At 33.7% G+C, this 20,486-nt stretch overlaps 1 long non-coding RNA gene across 1 annotated transcript in view; it reads left to right on the top strand.

The window, feature by feature from the left end:
* LOC131803454 (uncharacterized) overlaps positions 1-17,286 on the top strand; it is a 78,726-nt gene extending 61,440 nt beyond the window's left edge. The window contains exons 2-4 of the long non-coding RNA XR_009342589.1: positions 14,882-15,195; positions 15,269-15,446; positions 17,169-17,286. This is a non-coding gene — a long non-coding RNA (uncharacterized LOC131803454). The remainder of the gene's footprint in view (positions 1-14,881; positions 15,196-15,268; positions 15,447-17,168) is intronic.
* Positions 17,287-20,486: the final 3,200 nt, after the last annotated feature.

The following is a 20,486-nucleotide window of genomic DNA, read 5'->3' as shown; positions in this document are numbered from 1 at the left end:
TGGTATTCTACTGATTGTACTCCCAAATAATTTTGCATTTTGAGCTCTCAATATGATAATACAAATTGAAAAAAAATTGACAAAAGATGAATAACAAATTTAAAAAATCTTCAACTTGTTCGCTGATTTTTTACAGCAAATGTTTAAAGATCCTTACAAATTTTGTCAATAGAATGTACTATTATTTTAAAATTCGATTCCGTCGAATTTTTTTTCGATTTTTTCCGATTTGAGATTGCAATGAGATCTCTTTTTCGTGATTTTTTAGCGATTTTGAAAAAGTAGTTATCTTTTAACTTTGGTTAAATTATTTCGATATCATCTATTCTATCACTTCCATGTAAGCTGCCATCAATTTCAGTTCTCAAGAAATCAAGTCAATTAAATTAATTGGTATTAATATTCGAATTCAAAAATAAAATATAAACAAGTAAGCAAAGGCTACAGTCGAGCGGGGCCGACCGTTGAATACCCTACAACACTATAATAAACGATACAGATTATATAGGCGAGATACTCAAAAGAATTCCACAAGACATTGTGACAAATAATAAAGGAAAACCACCAGGTTTGGTTCTCTAATTTTCGAATAATAGCAACTTTAACTAATTTGCTCATTTCCAATTTATTGGAAGATGTTGCACGTAAATGGTCTTCCTAGATCTGGAACCAATATTTTCCAAAGACCTATAATCTCTCAGAAGTGGCAAAAGATTAAAATTTATTATTGGTTTTTGACTGAAACGCATCTATATGAGATACAGACATTTAACTATATTCTTCATCGAAATCAGCGTTAACGCAATAGTCAGAAGTGCGTCTTTCCTGTATTTGTGAATTCTCCAAAAAGTCACTGGAATGGACATTTTCGTGTTTTTCTACAAAAGTTGGCAAACTATTTCACACATTGAATATTTTTGGATGGTCATCCAAAACTGCTTGGCTTTTGCAATGTCCGGTAAGCCTCATTCAAATGTGCGTGAGGATCGGGCGATAATTACAACCTGCTGACAATTTTGCAGTTTTTTGGTCCATTTCAACCCCTAAATATATGGCGATCATCTCCAAAAAGAGTAGGCTTCTATTCTGACCCTCATCTTATTCCCATGCAAAATTTCGTAAGGATCGAGCCATAAATGCGATCTGTATATGATATCCTGATATCCTAACTACTTAGTTTTGTTAGCTGTAGAAATATTACCAAATGTTTAATTCAAAATGAAAATATGCCAAAAATATGACAAAATTGAAAAAAATATGAGAAAATTTACAAAATCAATATTTTCATCTTTAGAGAGATATTTTTATGCGATTTTTTAGACGTTTTTTCTTTCCTGCCAAGAGGCCATTCTGAATTAATGAGAACTGTAATGAAAAATGTTGCTTTTTTTCAACACAAAAGATATGGTCTATTTTGCTCTCTAAATTTTACCCGATGACCACCCAAATTGGTAGGCTTCTTCCCCGCCCTAAACTCTAGCTACATGCGAAATTCCGTGTCGATTGGTCTATAACTGCGACCTGTAGAGCAACTGGAAAATCAAGAAATTTTTCAGTATTTGGTCCATTTCAACCCCTAAATATTTTGCGATCATCTCCAAAAGAAATAGGGTTCTATTCTGACCCTAGCCCCACTTCCATTCTAAATTTCGTGAAGATCGGGCCATAATTGCGACCTGTAGAGTGATTACAAATTAACATGGACAGACGGACAGACGGACAGACGGACAGACGGACGGACGGACATACATAGCTAGATCGACTCAGCTCGGCGAGCTAGGAAGATCCATATATACTTTCCTATGTGGGAAACCAATATTTCGAGGTGTTACATAATTTTTGGCCCAATCAAACTTATAATACCCCCAACACATAGTGTTGTAGGGTATAAAAATACTACAAATGTACATTAGAAAAAATAAGTCAAAATGGAAAAAAGTCATGCAAAATAAAACATTACTATTGTACATTTCAAAAGTCAAAATGAAAATGTTAATATATCACATTTTTACGCGATTTTTTGGATATATTCGGAGAGGAGACAATTCCGAATTTGTGTGAATCGTTAAAATCAGTCGTTAAAATCAGTCCGAAATTGGTTGCAACGGAAAAAGTTTAAAGAAAAACTATGACAGTCATTAAAGCGAGACAGGTGGAGAGAGACAGCGCGCGTGAAATAAACTTGTTAATGTTGCAAAGGTTCATGACGACAAATTATATGATTATACAGATTATGAAGATGTAGGTTTGTTCTATCCTGAAACGAACGGACTTTGATAAGAAATGATTAAATACTATTAAGAAACCCACAGAACATTATTTGAAACCATATTTTAAGCTAAAATCGTGGATTTTTTTAAGAAATTTTAGCATCCATATATCGGTCTAAAATTGTGGATTTGTTAAAGTAATTCTTAAATCATTACTCTCTTCGGTAATCGTGGATTTTTGGAGGAATTTCTTAAAGTAATGCTCCGATTCATTATAATAGATTTTTTGCTTTTTTCTTAAATCTGAAGTGACCATATTCTAGTGAAATGTATTTAAAAACAAGTAAGCAAAGGCTATAGTCGTACAGGGCCGACCATGTGATACCCTGCAACACTACAATATGTTAGAAGCTCCCTTATGTCTAAATCCATTTTGGAAGATTTCGCTTTTGAATCATATCGCTTTTGAAATGACCAGGAACATTTGCCCAATGTTTTCGCCCTCCGTCGTACTGTTAGTTATTGTTGTCTATTTTACAGCTAAATATAATCCAATGGTCATCCAAAATGCTAGAATTCTTCCCTGTCCTTAACTCTCTTCTCAGGCATGTCAATTGGCTTCAATTGTGTGACCAGGATTTTTTTCTGTTTTTGGTTCATTTGAACCCCTTAATATGTCGCGATCATCTCCAAAAGCAAGATGCCTTCTATATCTCCAAATTTATACTCATATATAAGATTTGCATGTCTATTCGTCAACGAAATCAGCATAATAAGCCAGAATTTGCCTTCTGTGTATTTCAGATATCGCCTGTAAGTAATGTTGTCTCACAAAAGTAGTGGTCCATTGTACCCGCTGTCGCAAACTCTAACTTCATGCGAGATTTCTTGTTCTTTGGTTTCTATTTGCGACCTTTATAACGCCTGAAAAATCAGGAACATTTTTAGTTGTTGGTCCATTTCAACCCCTAAATATATTGCGGACATCTTTGAAAATAATAGGCCTATCCCTTCTCAGCCTAACCCTACATTTGTGAAAATTTCCGCGAGGATCGGACGATCGGATAACAACCCCATCCTGTGTTGCAAAGTGAAAAAGTATTACAAAATATACAATTCAATATTTTAAGTCAAAGTGACAAAATCGCATGCGATAAAAAATATGAAAAAATAAAAATATGTCACAAAATACTACAAAATCTATATGAATATCATTCTTCGCATCTTTTTAAGTGATTTTTTTTAGATTTTTTTTTTTAGATTTTTTTTTATGCCAAAAGGGCATTCTGAATTGACAAAATTTGTCAAAATAGGTCCAGCCATTCTTGAGATATAAGCATTCTCATTCTCATTCATTCATTTCTCCCCAGCCCTAAGCTCTAGCCCCATGCTAACTTCCGCTTCGATTGGTCTATAATTGCGACCTGTAGAGCAACTGCAAAATCAGGAAATTTTTCAGTTTTTGGTCCATTTCAACCCCTAAATATTATGCAATCATCTAAAAAGCAATAGTGTTCTATTCTGGCCATATCTTCACCTCCATTTTCAATTTCGTGAGGATCGGATCATAATTGCGACCTGCAGAGTGATTACAAATTAACATGGAAGGACGGACAGACGGACGGACAGACGGACTGACATACATAGCTAGATCGACTCAGCTCGGCGAGATAGGAAGATCCATATAGACTTTCATATGTGAGAAACCAATATTTCGAGGTTTTACATAATTTTTGTGGTGTTGTAGGGTATAACAATTCCAAATAATTATCTGAATGATAATTGAGGTCTTTATGGAAAAAACGATATGCCGCAAAAGAATTGTGGAATTTGAATAATATGACCATATTCCAGTTCATAATTGTGAATTATTTAAGTTATTACGAAAGACCATATTCTAGACCATTTGAAAGCTTTTCTTGAAGGAATGTTCCGGTCCATAAATTGATTTTTTCATAAAATATTTGCAGCGGATGTTTTGGTCTTAGATTCTTATTTTGTAGATTAAACATTCTTTTCTACAGCGAGAAATTGTTAAAGAATATTTTACAAAATGTGTCGACCGGATATTCGCTTGTCCAAACTTAAGGATTTATGAAGTACTAGCTGGCCCGGTCCGCGTTGCCGGCCCGTAGTTTTTGTCTATTATGCATAAATTCCCAAGCATAATTATTCACAGATATGACTGATATAAGTGTTCACGTACAGGTCGATTTAAAGTGTTTTAAAATACCTGTACCCATTTTTGACCAGTGGGCTTCAATATTTAAACCGTGGGCTTCAACTGTGTGGATGTGCTATACAAATCTATTAAAAAGTATATATCAATCTTATCGCCATATAAGGGATCAAATTAATTTTTAATATGGTAAAAATCGTAGCAAAATCTTCCAGTCAAATGAGCAGTAATTTGGAATTTGCTGTATTTTGTATACTACATAATTGAGGGCTGAATGTTTTAAGAATAGCCAAAGTTAATTACTTTTTTAAACCCATTAGCAACTTAGATTGTGCATTAGAGTCCTCATAAGTCCCCCTAACCATGTCAGTCTGTTTGTCCGCCAAAAGGTGGACTTGAGAGGGTATTATAACATGGATAAAAATTCTAAAATTTGTAGATATGTTGAAATTTTAGTGTAAGATTTTCACCCCCCTAATACGCATTATTAGCCAAATTCTTTGAAATGTGGTTAAATTAGGAGGTACCTTCTTTATATGGGCACTACTCCGAAACATCGACCTACATTGAAAACTTTCTTCTACCCCTTATAATCCAAGATGACAAATAGAGGCCAAATCAAAAATATAGCAGAACAATATAGCATGTCATAGCATTTCGCGTGATTTAAATAAGTAAAAATTGTTTTATCCACCTCATAATTGAGGGCAGAATGATAAGATGGGAATTAATTTTATTTGCCATTTAAATTGTAAGTTGGAGACCCCTTAAAGTCCATATTTTCATCATAGGATAATTCAATGATGATTAAACAAATATTCGGTCCCGTGGTACTTTCTTATATTTGTAATTTCTTCATGTTTCCACAATTTATTTCATATGGATGCACATCTCAAATCTACGTTCCCAACCAATATTCTCTTGGGGGTTAAAAATTCAATAGAATACAAAATTTTCTTTTCTGACCACACATTAGATGTGAAAGTGGACTTGGGGATACTCCAATGTGGGGACTTTACTTAAATAAATTCCTATGTGGCAATTATCTGTATGATGGTTCCCTACCCCAGGGTGGCATAAATAAAATTTTTTAGCCAAATCAATTGATGAATTTGGTCAATACCAATATGGGCCCTACTCTGAAAATTTCAAATTTTATGCGAAGAGGTTATCTACCTCCTTAGAAACAAAAATGTCAAATAAGGGCCAAAAAATGAAAAAAGTGGCCGGCCAAGACCCCCAAAATAACTTAAATCATAGATGGTTATATAAATATGAAATCGGGTTGTTCCCTTATCCATGAGTTATGATCGATATAAAGACCTGCAAAAGTGATTTTAGGTATTTTGAATGTTTGGGAAGAATTTCTGGAAGGATATAAAACCTTTTCTTACTAAAAGTCCCATTCGCTCTACTATTTTGCACCTTTTATTTCAATATTGGAATATTACTTATTATTCTCCCAAAGAATTTTGCATTTTGAGCTCTCATTTGACGGATCATTGTCACGCTTTGAAATGAGCCACATTAAGCTTTTTCGGTCATTTTTGTTTGTTTAAATGTGTTCGCATCTTTCAGCTAACCCACGATGTAGGCCCTGGAGTTGTTAACATCCTATTTCGCACTTATTTAATTTTTTTAGTGAAAAATTATTCTTTATTTTGTTCACAAAAAATCCACTGAATTCAATATGATAATACAAATTGAAAAAAAAAATTGACAAAAAAAAAAGAATAACAAATTTAAAAAGTCTTCAACTTTTTCTCTGATCTTTTACAGCAAATGTTTTAAGATCCTTCCTTACAAAGTTTGTCAATAGAATGTACTATTACTTTAAAATTCGATTCCATTGAAAATGTTTTTTTGATTTTTGCAATGAGATCTCTTTTTCATGATTTTTCAGCGATTTAGAAAAAGTAATTATCTTTTAACTTTGGTGTGACCGCGTTAAATTATTTCGATATCATCTATTCCGTTTCGCCACCACATAATTCGCTACTACACTTCCATGTAACCCGCCATCAATTTCAGTTCTCAAGAAATCAAGTCAATTAAATAAATTGGTATAAATATTCGAATTCAAAAATAAAATATAAAAAAAACACTACAAATGTACATTAGAAAAAAGTAAGTCAAAATGGAAAAAAATCATGCAAAATAAAACATTACTATTGTACATTTGAAAAGTCAAAATGAAAATGTTAATATATCACATTTTTACGCGATTTTTTTGGATATTATCCTTTTCGGAGAGTAGACAACTCCGAATTTGTGTGAATCGTTAAAATTAATCCAGCGGTTCTTAAGTTATAAGCGTAGTAACTAACACAACTTACATTTATATATATAGATTTTAAAGTACGAATCCTGTTCCTCCATCTTTGATTTATATTGGATCTTGTATCCTTTAAGGGATTTTTCCAGGCCGCATTCCATTTAATAAGTGTGAATTTTACATAGACACAGTGGTAAACTATCGTAGATTATGGGTGCATTTTCTAATCGATTTTCTGGCATGTTTTTAGTATATAATCTATATATATAAATGTAAGTTGTGTTAGTTACTACGCTTATAACTTAAGAACCGCTGGATTAATTTTAACGATTCACACAAATTCGGAGTTGTCTACTCTCCGAAAAGGATAATATCCAAAAAAATCGCGTAAAAATGTGATATATTAACATTTTCATTTTGACTTTTCAAATGTACAATAGTAATGTTTTATTTTGCATGATTTTTTTCCATTTTGACTTACTTTTTTCTAATGTACATTTGTAGTGTTTTTTTTATATTTTATTTTTGAATTCGAATATTTATACCAATTTATTTAATTGACTTGATTTCTTGAGAACTGAAATTGATGGCGGGTTACATGGAAGTGTAGTAGCGAATTATGTGGTGGCGAAACGGAATAGGTGATATCGAAATAATTTAACGCGGTCACACCAAAGTTAAAAGATAATTACTTTTTCTAAATCGCTGAAAAATCATGAAAAAGAGATCTCATTGCAAAAATCAAAAAAACATTTTCAATGGAATCGAATTTTAAAGTAATAGTACATTCTATTGACAAACTTTGTAAGGAAGGATCTTAAAACATTTGCTGTAAAAGATCAGAGAAAAAGTTGAAGACTTTTTAAATTTGTTATTCTTTTTTTTGTCAATTTTTTTTTTCAATTTGTATTATCATATTTAATTCAGTGGATTTTTTGTGAACAAAATAAAGAATAATTTTCCACTAAAAAAATTAAATAAGTGCGAAATAGGATGTTAACAACTCCAGGGCCTACATCGTGGGTTAGCTGAAAGATGCGAACACATTTAAACAAACAAAAATGACCGAAAAAGCTTAATGGGGCTCATTTCAAAGCGTGACAATGATCCGTCAAATGAGAGCTCAAAATGCAAAATTCTTTGGGAGAATAATAAGTAATATTCCAATATTGAAATAAAAGGTGCAAAATAGTAGAGCGAATGGGACTTTTAGTAAGAAAAGGTTTTATATCCTTCCAGAAATTCTTCCCAAACATTCAAAATACCTAAAATCACTTTTGCAGGTCTTTATATCGATCATAACTCACGGATAAGGGAACAACCCGATTTCATATTTATATAACCATCTATGATTTAAGTTATTTTTGGGGTCTTGGCCGGCCACTTTTTTCATTTTTTGGCCCTTATTTGACATTTTTGTTTCTAAGGAGGTAGATAACCTCTTCGCATAAAATTTGAAATTTTCAGAGTAGGGCCCATATTGGTATTGACCAAATTCATCAATTGATTTGGCTAAAAAATTTTATTTATGCCACCCTGGGGTAGGGAACCATCATACAGATAATTGCCACATAGGAATTTATTTAAGTAAAGTCCCCACATTGGAGTATCCCCAAGTCCACTTTCACATCTAATGTGTGGTCAGAAAAGAAAATTTTGTATTCTATTGAATTTTTAACCCCCAAGAGAATATTGGTTGGGAACGTAGATTTGGGATGTGCATCCATATGAAATAAATTGTGGAAACATGAAGAAATTACAAATATAAGAAAGTACCACGGGACCGAATATTTGTTTAATCATCATTGAATTATCCTATGATGAAAATATGGACTTTAAGGGGTCTCCAACTTACAATTTAAATGGCAAATAAAATTAATTCCCATCTTATCATTCTGCCCTCAATTATGAGGTGGATAAAACAATTTTTACTTATTTAAATCACGCGAAATGCTATGACATGCTATATTGTTCTGCTATATTTTTGATTTGGCCTCTATTTGTCATCTTGGATTATAAGGGGTAGAAGAAAGTTTTCAATGTAGGTCGATGTTTCGGAGTAGTGCCCATATAAAGAAGGTACCTCCTAATTTAACCACATTTCAAAGAATTTGGCTAATAATGCGTATTAGGGGGGTGAAAATCTTACACTAAAATTTCAACATATCTACAAATTTTAGAATTTTTATCCATGTTATAATACCCTCTCAAGTCCACCTTTTGGCGGACAAACAGACTGACATGGTTAGGGGGACTTATGAGGACTCTAATGCACAATCTAAGTTGCTAATGGGTTTAAAAAAGTAATTAACTTTGGCTATTCTTAAAACATTCAGCCCTCAATTATGTAGTATACAAAATACAGCAAATTCCAAATTACTGCTCATTTGACTGGAAGATTTTGCTACGATTTTTACCATATTAAAAATTAATTTGATCCCTTATATGGCGATAAGATTGATATATACTTTTTAATAGATTTGTATAGCACATCCACACAGTTGAAGCCCACGGTTTAAATATTGAAGCCCACTGGTTAAAAATGGGTACAGGTATTTTAAAACACTTTAAATCGACCTGTACGTGAACACTTATATCAGTCATATCTGTGAATAATTATGCTTGGGAATTTATGCATAATAGACAAAAACTACGGGCCGGCAACGCGGACCGGGCCAGCTAGTAAATATATATTTCAAACGTCTACGCTGTAAATGAGTTCAATAGTTTTTTTACAAAATCAACAACGGCTCAGCCATCACTGGGCTCAAAAATTCTTTAAATAATCAAATAACTGTAAAAATCCCTTAAAAAACTTTGTAGTGAATCAAAAAATGATTTATGAAACCAACCGAACCGTAGAAATACTCAAAATTGAAATTACCCCAAACCAAATGTCAATTATTATTCAATTCTCTGTCAATTTAGTCAATTTCAATAAACCGTCTAGATGGCTATTTGAAGTGTTTATTTAAAATTACGTCGATAATTTACATAGACACAGATACATACATAGCGAGTTAGCGATACAGATTGATAGATATCAAAATATATGACCTCTAAATTTATTATTATGTGTGTATGTATTTATAGAGGTTTAGTTATTTTAGATAAGCAAGCATAAGCAGGGCCAATGCATGTCCCGACAGAGAGCCCGCATTTAACATTATTATCGCCTAATAATAATGGCCCTGGGCATGGCTTTATTCCGGTTATTTTGATCATTTAGCCCAAAGGCTGGTTGAGCCAGCAGACCAACCAACTAACCGATAGCCAACGACATCCATGAGCTGGATGGCAGTGGTAATTGTGGCTTGATGATGATAGAGATTGCAATGATAGTGGGTTTTCGGAGTTCATGTTGGCAACAATGTTGATCCCCAAAGGGAACAACATTATCAGCACAAGTGACCAAACAACTGGCAATTATTTTAAGTATGTTTCATTTTTTAACTTGGCACAGGTGTTAATAGTATTTGTGGTCACATTTTCTCTGCTGCCGACTTTTTGTCTACCAAATGGCTGGTTACTTTTTTGGTTGTTTGTGTGAGTGTGTGTCCGTGAATGTTGGTTGTTTGATTCATTGGTTTGCAATTCGGACACAGATATCTCATTTTGAAAAATCATCACGCTACAGGTCGCAATTATGACCCGATCCATACGAAATTTTGCACCAATGTGGGGTTAGGGTCAGAATAGATGCCTATTTCTTTTGGAGATGGTCGCCAAATGTTTAGGTGTTGAAATGGACCAAATACTAAAAAAATGTCGGATTTTGCAGTAGCTATACAGGTCGCAATTATAGACCAATCGACGCGGAATTTCGCATGTAGCTAGAGTTTAGGGCGGGGAAGAAGCCTACCAATTTGGGTGGTCATCGGATAATATTTAGCGGGTAAAATAGACCATATCTTTTGTGTTGAAAAAATTCAAAATTTTTCATTAAACCGCGAATATTTTAAATCCCGGCGAAATCACAAAGCCATGACAAGGTTACTTCTGATCTTTACATTGATGTTAACATCCATCTAATCGGATATATAGCAAAATATGTGCGATATATATGTCTATCAAAGAAGATATGATTGAAAGATCTCTTATGTGTCGAGAACTGCTGAACTGATTTCGACATTTCTCATTAATTCAGAATGGCCTCTTGACAGGAAAGAAAAAACATCTTAAAAAAATCGCATAAAAATATCTCTCTAAAGATAAAATATTGATTTTGTAAAATTTTCTCATAATTTTTCAATTTTGTCATATTTTTGGCATATTTTAATTTTGAATTAAACATTTGTTAATATGTCTACAGCTAACAAAACTAAGTAGTTAGGATATCAGGATATCGTATACAGATCGCATTTATGGCCCGATCCTTACGAAGTTTTGCATGGGGATAAGATGAGGGTCAGAATAGAAGCCTACTCTTTTTGGAGATAATCGCCATATATTTAGGGGTTGAAATTGACAAAAAAAAAAAACTGCAAAATTGTCAGCAAGTCGTAATTATCGCCCGATCCTCACGCGCATTTGAATGGAGGTTACCGGACATTGCAAAAGCCAAATAGTTTTGGATGGCCATCCAAAAATATTCAATGTGTGAAATAGTTTGCCAACTTTTGTAGACAAAATACGAAAATATCCATTCCAGTGTCTTTTTGGAGAATTCACAAATGCAGGAAAGACACACTTCTGACTATTTCGTTAAGGCTGATTTCGTTGAAGAATATAGTCAAATGTCTGTATCTCATATAGATGCGTTTCAGTCAAAAACCAATAATAAATGTTAATCTTTTGCCTCTTCTGAGATATTATAGGTCTTTGGGAAATATTGGTTCCAGATCTAGGAAGACCATTTACGTACAACATCTACCAATAAATCGGAAATGAGCAAATTAGTTTAAGTTGCTATTATTCGAAAACTAGAGAACGGAACCTGATGATTTTCTTTTATTATTTGTCACAATATCTTGTGGAATTCTTTCGAGTATATGGCCTACATAAACTGTATCATTTATTATAGTGTTGTAGGGTATTCAACGGTCGGCCCCGCTCGACTGTAGCCTTTGCTTACTTGTTTTCAATTTGTTCTTGCCGTTATCTAATAAATGACCCCAATAACGAATAAAGTTCATTGAGGATAGGGACTTCTAATAAAAAATATCACAATAACTTTTACTCGAGGGCCGATGAAACGAACTACCACAAGAAGGAATGGTAGATAAAAAAAACACAAATAAACTCATAAAACATGAATGGTTAATATAAATGGATGAACTGAAAAATAGTAGAAAATAAAAAAATGCCACAAATTGGAATGGGCTTAGGTCGAATTATGTGGAGGCTAGTAAAAGATATTGCAAAAATTGTGCTGAGTAATACCTGATAGAAATGTGCGCCTAATACCTACCACTTGGCCGCCACCAAAACTCACTCTTTATTGAGACTAGGAATTCTATTCTTCCTACTCTCAGAAAAGAATCAGTTTCCACTAGAACTAGCAGATTTTCTTAATGACAGTGAAAGCATGAGAAAATTTTCTTTCCTATTACAAAAAGAAGGTAATTCTGAATTTATCCGTGAAACCATGGTGGTGCATCCTTCAAACGGAGCCCGAAGGTGAACATGTACATCTGGCAACGCCATAACTTCTGACAGAGATGTCACATCGCTTAATGATATACCGCGTTTGAAGCGTCAGTCCAAGCAGTTTTTTACCATGAACCAATACACGCCACGCGAGCGCTCTGAAATAGTTGAAATTTACATTCAACAGAAGAAGTCAATTGTGAAAAAAATGTGAGAAATGCGCCTTCTAAGAACACCATTAAGCGTTTATACGAAAAATGTTCGACTGGTAAGGCTCTTTCTAATCCGAAGAGGCCATATAAAAGTCGACCAAGGCGATCGGCCGAGAATATCACTGCCGTACGAGCCAGTGTTGAGAGGTCCCCAAGAACATCCCAAAAACGCCTGCGGACAAGCCTCGTCGATTGGAATGGGCCCAAAGGTCCGTCGAATATGGGCAACCCTGTACACACATACACTCAAAAGCAATAGTAATAACAGAAAAAAGTGAATTTATACGAGGGATATGTACGATAAATATATATCCGTAAACTGCATGACTGCCTTAACTAGGAACATAAAGACCGGCAGCAGGAGAACAGGAGTAAACGCAAACTGAATTTAGCTATAACTGTTGTAATTGCAAACAACCAAAACAGAATCAATTTAACAATCGGTGGTGGGTGACCCTACAGCTTTCTATAGGACACTCAGATCGCCAGATATAGATGGTTAGACGGGAATTATGTATAGAGATGTCATAAAAGTTTATGATGGAATGTTCCGGATCTTTCTTTAGCTGATGCGTTAGTCAATGTTGTAGTACGTTTTAAGTTTTTGCTTTGCGTGTGGCTTGATTCTCGCTCGTTCGAGTCATATGCTTTCTCTTAATGTTTGGAAGTTGCTGGAGATAAATTCCGTTGTGCCCAAAATTTAAATATGTATTGACATTAAAATATGTTTAATTGATTGCTTTTTTCATATTTATAATTATACCCTACAACACTATGTGTTGGTGGTATTATAAGTTTAATTGGGCCAGAATTTATGTAACACCTCGAAATATTGGTTTCCCATATAGAAAAGTATATATGGATCTTCCTAGCTCGCCGAGCTGAGTCGATCTAGCTATGTATGTCCGTCCGTCCGTCTGTCCGTCTGTCTGTCCATGTTAATTTGTAATCACTCTACAGGTCGCAATTATGGCCCGATCTTCACGAAATTTAGAATGGAGGTGGGGGTAGGGTCAGAATAGAACCCTATTTCTTTTGGAGATGATCGCATAATATTTAGGGGTCGAAATAGACCAAAAACTGAAAAAATGTCGGATTTTGCAGTAGCTATAAAGGTCGCAATTATAGACCAATCGACGCGCATGTAGCTAGAGTTTAGGGCGGGGAAGAAGCCTACCAATTTTGGTGATCATCGGATAATATTTAGCGGGTAAAATAGACCATATCTTTTGTGTTGAAAAAATTCAAAATTTTTCATTAAACCGCGAATATTTTAAATCCCGGCGAAATCACAAAGCCATGACAAGGTTACTTCTGATCTTTACATTGATGTTAACATCCATCTAATCGGATATATAGCAAAATATGTGCGATATATATGTCTATCAAAGAAGATATGCTTGAAAGATCTCTTATATGTCGAGAACGGCTGAACTGATTTCGACAGTTCTCATTAATTCAGAATGGCCTCTTGTCAGGAAAGAAAAAACATCTTAAAAAAATCGCATAAAAATATCTCTCTAAAGATAAAAATATTGATTTTGTAAAATTTTCTCATAATTTTTCAATTTTGTCATATTTTTGGCATATTTTAATTTTGAATTAAACATTTGTTAATATTTCTACAGCTAACAAAACTAAGTAGTTAGGATATCATATACAGATCGCATTTATGGCCCGATCCTAGAGAAATTTTGCATGGGGATCAGATGAGGGCCAGAATAGAAGCCTACTCTTTTTGGAGATAATTGCCACATATTTAGGGGTTGAAATGGACCAAAAAATGCATAATTGTCAGCAGTTCGTAATTATTGCCCGATCCTCACCCACATTTGAATGGGGATTACCGGACATTGCAAAAGCCAAGCAGTTTTGGATGGCCATCCAAAAATATTCAATGTATGAAATAGTTTGCCAACTTTTGTAGACAAAATACGAAAATGTCCATTCCAGTGACTTTTTGCAGAATTCACAAATACAGAAAAGACACACTTCTGGCTATTTCGTTAACGCAGATTCCGTTGAAGAATATAGTCAAATGTCTGTATCTCATGTAGATGCGTTTCAGTCAAAAACCAATAATAAATGTTAATCTTCTGTCACTTCTGAGAGATTATAGGTCTTTGGGAAATATTGGTTCCAGATCTAAGAAGGCCGTTTGCGTGCAACATCTACTAATAAATTGGAAATGAGCAAATTAGTTAAAGTTGCTATTATTCGAAAATTAGAGAACGAAACCTGATGGTTTTCTTTTATTATTTGTCACAATATCTTGTGGAATTCTTTCGTGTATCTCGCCTATATAAACTGTATAGTTTATTATAGTGTTGTAGGGTATTCAACGGTCGGCCCCGCTCGACTGTAGCCTTTGCTTACTTGTTTTAATTAATTTTTATTTTATATATTCTTATTACAGAGATTTATTAGATGTTTTCCGACAACATTGAAGCCAGTAAAAAGGATGGTAATACAAATGTCTCTATATCTATAAGGGTCCAATGTGTGCTATATCGTATGGTTGGTTTACTCATTTTATTTTTGTGTGGCCATGATATTTCCAATTTCGATATTCTCCCCAAATGCAAACATGTTTCCAAGTCTGCATACACGAGGTACATCTTAAGACTAGTTAAGCTACTAGTATGAAATACAGGTTGGAGGATGCCGTGAAAGTCATTGACATTCATATCAGCATGATGGTGCCTGTTTTCAGTATGGATCAACATTTATGTAAGTTCAGACGACGAACATTGAAATAATTTTGCAGTAATTTATTCGAGACCTTTCTTCTTTCTCTCCCCAGTCCTCCTCACACAACTGCATTTGCCAGTAGCTTGGTATGGTTCATTATATGCCCAACATACAAAAAAATTGTTACAGGTTCAACAATACATGTGTGCAGGAATCGAGAAGTGTGCTTTTGGTCAACGGATGTGAACTTGACTGTCTAATGGGTCACAAGGGCAAAATTTTTCGAGAAGGTAAGTGGATAAAGATTACATTAAAATGTATTAAATGAAATTCCATAATCACAACGCCATAGGGTAAGTGTGCCCAAGTTCGGCATGTCCCAGTAGTCGTCAGTTTTGAAATTTAAACTTAAAAAACAAAAAAAAAAAAAACGTCAACAGTGTTCTCTGCTCCCTTTTTGTAAAAAACAATTACCTCCGATCATTTATTACGAGCGAATAACGGTTTTTGTCAGTGAGTGTCTTCCAACGCGTGCGATAGTGCTTGTTTGTAAAGAAAAAATTAGTGGTGGCGTCAACTTAATAATCGATTTAAGTAAATTAAATTTAATACTTTTGGAATCAGAAATATTTTATTAAAGTAAATAATAGTCTAAAGATCATTTTATAACTCAAAAATATACAAATTAAGCATTTTTCTGTTATATTATTTAATGCCGACATTAGGAACAGAAAAAAAGAGATTTGCCAGTAGTCGCCAGGGGGTGCCGATTACTAGAAAAATATAATTTTTGACCAATTTCACTAAAACTTGTGATAAATATTAAAAAATGATCCAAAAACTACTCAATTAAAAAATAGTTTCGAGTCGGTAGTTGCTTTTATTTGTGCTTTTTGACTAACTTTTCTAAATTAAGGAGGTTTTTTACATCAGCAATTTGACGTTTCAGATAGCGGTGGCATTTAAAAAAAATTCTGGCTATCTAATGGAAAAATATCAATTCACAAATTCCAAATATAAGAATGGTAATTTTTTCTCTTTTTATTAAATCTCATTTTTATTTTAACTGAAAATCCATACTTTACTGAAGGTAATGAAAATTAAATAAAACACTATTTAAAAACGAGATTAATTTCAAATTCTGGATTAAACTGTGAATTAGTAATATAGCATTGTTTTATACTGTTTGAAATAAAAAATATACAAAATAATATTTTTTTTTACTGAAATACCATATGCCGACTACTGGCAAATGGACATACCGAGCATTGGAAAATGTTGCCGACTACTGGCAAAAAACTACTATTTTAGTAAAATTGCAAATTTTGCCAATTTAGTAAAAAAAAATTCAATTTTTATTTATTATTTCGAAAACTAAACAAAATTTGGAATCTGAACAACTTTATTTTTCTGCAATTGAAAGATTTCACTCAGAGTGTTGAAAGATTGAAAAATTGAAAATCCTAAAAGTGCCGACTACTGGTACACTTACCCGATATCAAAATGTTTAAATGAAATTCCATAATCACAACGCCATATATCAAAATGTTTACTGTGGTCTGTATTTGTTGCCGAAAGGTAGGCGGCAAACATTAATAAAAGGTGTAAATGTATGAATACCAAATATGTAAAGTGCTAATTGGGAATAAGTATAAAAAATTTCGTGTATAAATAAGCGGGATATGGGTGGCATATCAAATTGCTTTAGTGGTGAAATTACAATTAAATTACTACTGAAAATTAAATTTGAATAAGTTTGGAGTTTGGTTAAGCTGAGTAAGAGAAAATAGTTGGGGACTTTAAAATGCCATGAATAAACAATAATAATTTTTATCAAAAACGAAGAAATTTTCAATATTTTACCCACTAAAATAATAAAAGATGAAATAAAATGATAGTATAACAATGATTTACATTATTTTTTTAAAAGTATTCGTATAAACAAATTTATAAAATATTTTTGCTTATTTATATGGTACTAATTTAAGTTTTCTGTTTCTGATTTGTTTTAGAGTTCCCAATTTTGACTACCAAGGATGAGTGGAACAAATGTGACATATGATGGCGAACACTGAGAGTATATGTAGAAAATAATTAATGAAATAAAGTTAAAATAAAAATAAAACTCTGTGCCTTTTTTATCTTTGTAATGAGAGATGTCTATATATATATTCGTCGAATGGAGTCAGTTTTGGAATTTATTAATAACGTCAGAATAATAGATCAAATATTCGATTATATAAGAAACCAAGTTTGATGTGTAGATCACTTTTGGTATAAGATGAAGTTGGGTTTTTATACCCTACACCACATAGTGGTAAGGGTATTATGTCTTTGTGCATTTGTTTGTAACATGGAGAAGGAAACGAGATAGACCCATAGTTACTTTTGAGAACCTTCATAGAATCACTTTCTGAGTCGATTTATGCATGTCAGTCCGTCTGTCCGTCCGTCCGTCTGTCCATGTATTCTTGTGAACAAAATGCAGGTCGCATTTACTATCCGATTGAGATGAAATTTTCCAAACAAAATTTTTTTTGGGCCAAGGACGAACCCTATTGAAATTGGTGAGAATCGGATCAAATTTAGATATAGCTCCCATATATATCTTCATCCGATTTCGGGTTAAATGTGCACCAAATGTCCACTATCAGTCCAAATGACCTGAATTTTGGCACACCCAACCGAGTTCGGCCTAGAAGCAAGTATATTAAATTTGGAGAAAATCGGTTCAGATATAGCTATAGCTCCCATATATATCTTTCATCCGATTTGATCTTTAAGTCCCTCACATTCCTACTATGCACTCCACAACCGTGATATTTGGTACCAGGTATTAGATGGAGCACAGGAATAGCTGTTTTAAATTTTATCGAAATCGGTTCAGATTTGGATATAGCTCCCATATATATCTTCATCCGATTTCTGGTGATTGACCACCAAATGGCCGTAATAGCATCAATTTTGGCAAATGCGACAGAAACGAGCTTAGAAGCAAGTACACCAATTTTAGTAAAAACCGGTTCAGATATAGCTATAGCTCCCATATATATCTTTCATCCGATTTGGTCTTTAAGTCCCTCACATTCGTAATATGCACTCCACAGGAATGATATTTGGTTCCAGATATCAGATAAAGCCCAAAAATAGTTGATTTTAATTTTATTAAAATCTGTTCCGATTTGGATATGCCTCCCATATATATCTTCATCCGATTTCGTGTTAATTGTGCATCAAATGGCCTATATCAACCCAAATGGCATGAATTTTCGTACATAAGACCGAATTCAGTCCAGAAGCTAATACGTCAAATTTGGAGAAACCCGGTTCAGAGATAGCTATAGTTCGTAAAATGCACTATAGAATTATATAGATTTTGATTTTGTACCAAATATCTCATAGAGCTCTAAAATTCCCTGTATAAACCTTTTTACGAGAGCTCTACTAAATATGCATAGTGGTGTAGGGTATCATATAGTCGGCCCCGCCCGACTTTTGAGCTTTCCTTACTGGTTGTTATTTCTTTTTGTGATTTTAATTTGAAAATATTGTTTTGGAATTAGCAAGACTAATTGTTTTTAGAGAACAACTTTACAAAATGTGAAAAACTTAAATGTTAATGTGTAATAAGACTATTTCCAACATTTTTTTTTAAAAAACTTGTAAAATTAGTATTGGTTCCTTTGTTTTAATTCTCCTTATGGGGGACAAATTGGTTTGTTTTGACAAATCAGCTGATTGGTTGCAAGCTTCTGCAGGAATAGCGTCTGTTTACTTTTCGCATTTTCCTTGCAAAAGAGAATAAAACTACCTTACTCTCTCAGAAAGAAGTTGCTGGACAATTCCTGCTGGAAAAGTAACCAGACACACCTAATATTGTGGTGTATTTAATTTGAAGACAATCGGAAATTTTGACCATTTGTGGGAAAGATACTCGATGGAGTGGAGCGATATTACTCAGTTTCGCACCCGATTTAGTACTGATGCAAATATTTGAATTTGCAAAGTTGGAGCAAAATCGGATTATCCTTTCCCTTTAATAATATTACGATGTATCAAGTTTGGACCTAATCGATACTCCCTTTGAGAGTTATCGTCTGCACCAGCCAGCCAGTCAGCCTGACAGACAGACACACGTACGGACATCGCTAGATCGACTCCAAATGTACTGAAACAGATTTGAGCCAAAGAGACCTAGGGTCTAAAATTGTTATTTCGATGAGGCACGTTTTGGCAGTATCAACTGATACTCTCAAGCCATGTGACTGAGGGTATAAAAGACGACTAAAAACATACGATTGTAGCTCTGACAGTTTTCAGATGAACATTTGCAAAAATCAGGACTATCGCTTTAAAAGTCATTTAAAATTCCTTATTATACTTCTGATGTTCTTGGAAAAAAAATTATAATTTACAATTTATTCTGAGTATAGGATAAAATTTAAAAATTAATTTAAGGTATATTATTTCATATAGAAGAATTATACTGAAAATGTCTGAATACAGCAATATTCATGGCATAAAAATGTTTCCAATCATATAAAATTGATGCATTTATGTTGGCGAATTTATATTTTGTACCGACTACATGAACCTACAATCGATTCCAATTCTTTAGTGGTGGTGGTGGTGTTGACATTACAGCCGTATGTATGTGGCTGCATGATTGACATTCGACAAAAACGCTGCAAACATTCATCAATCACTTGTCATTTATAAGTCCTGGAATGTGTGTTGAAAGGGAAGCTGAATATGGGTCCCATGTTTCGAACAAAATCAAATTATGTAAAAACCAGAAAGTCATTATCATTATCTAGAAACCAAGTTGCAGGCGGGTTCGATATGAACGCAGGATCCTAGGAGGCGGTGCAACGATAACACATATGTCAGATTACAAATGGACATTGATTGTTGAATATTTACATAGAAAACAGAGACTGAGAAGAGGGTTATGAAAGTATGTATACGCATATTTTTCCATTCAAAAGAGCTCTTTTCATGGTCTATTAGATATAACTGAAAATTTAAAACATGTAATTAATTTAAAACATATTTATACCCTACAACATTATGTGTTGGGGGTATTATAACTTTGATTGGGCCAAAAATTATGTAACACCACGAAATATTGGTTTCCCACATAGGAAAGTATATATGGGTCTTCCTAGCTAGCCGAGCTGAGTCGATCTAGCTATGTATGTCCGTCCGTCCGTCTGTCCATGTTAATTTGTAATCACTCTACAGGTCGCAATTATGGCCCGATCTTCACGAAATTGAAAATGGAGGTGGGGTTATGGTCAGAATAGAACCTTATTGTTTTTGGAGATGAT

This window comes from Musca domestica, unplaced genomic scaffold (assembly GCF_030504385.1).
Source record: "Musca domestica strain aabys unplaced genomic scaffold, Musca_domestica.polishedcontigs.V.1.1 3, whole genome shotgun sequence".
Lineage (NCBI taxonomy): Eukaryota > Metazoa > Arthropoda > Insecta > Diptera > Muscidae > Musca > Musca domestica.
This window is presented reverse-complemented; position numbering and strand designations above follow the sequence as displayed.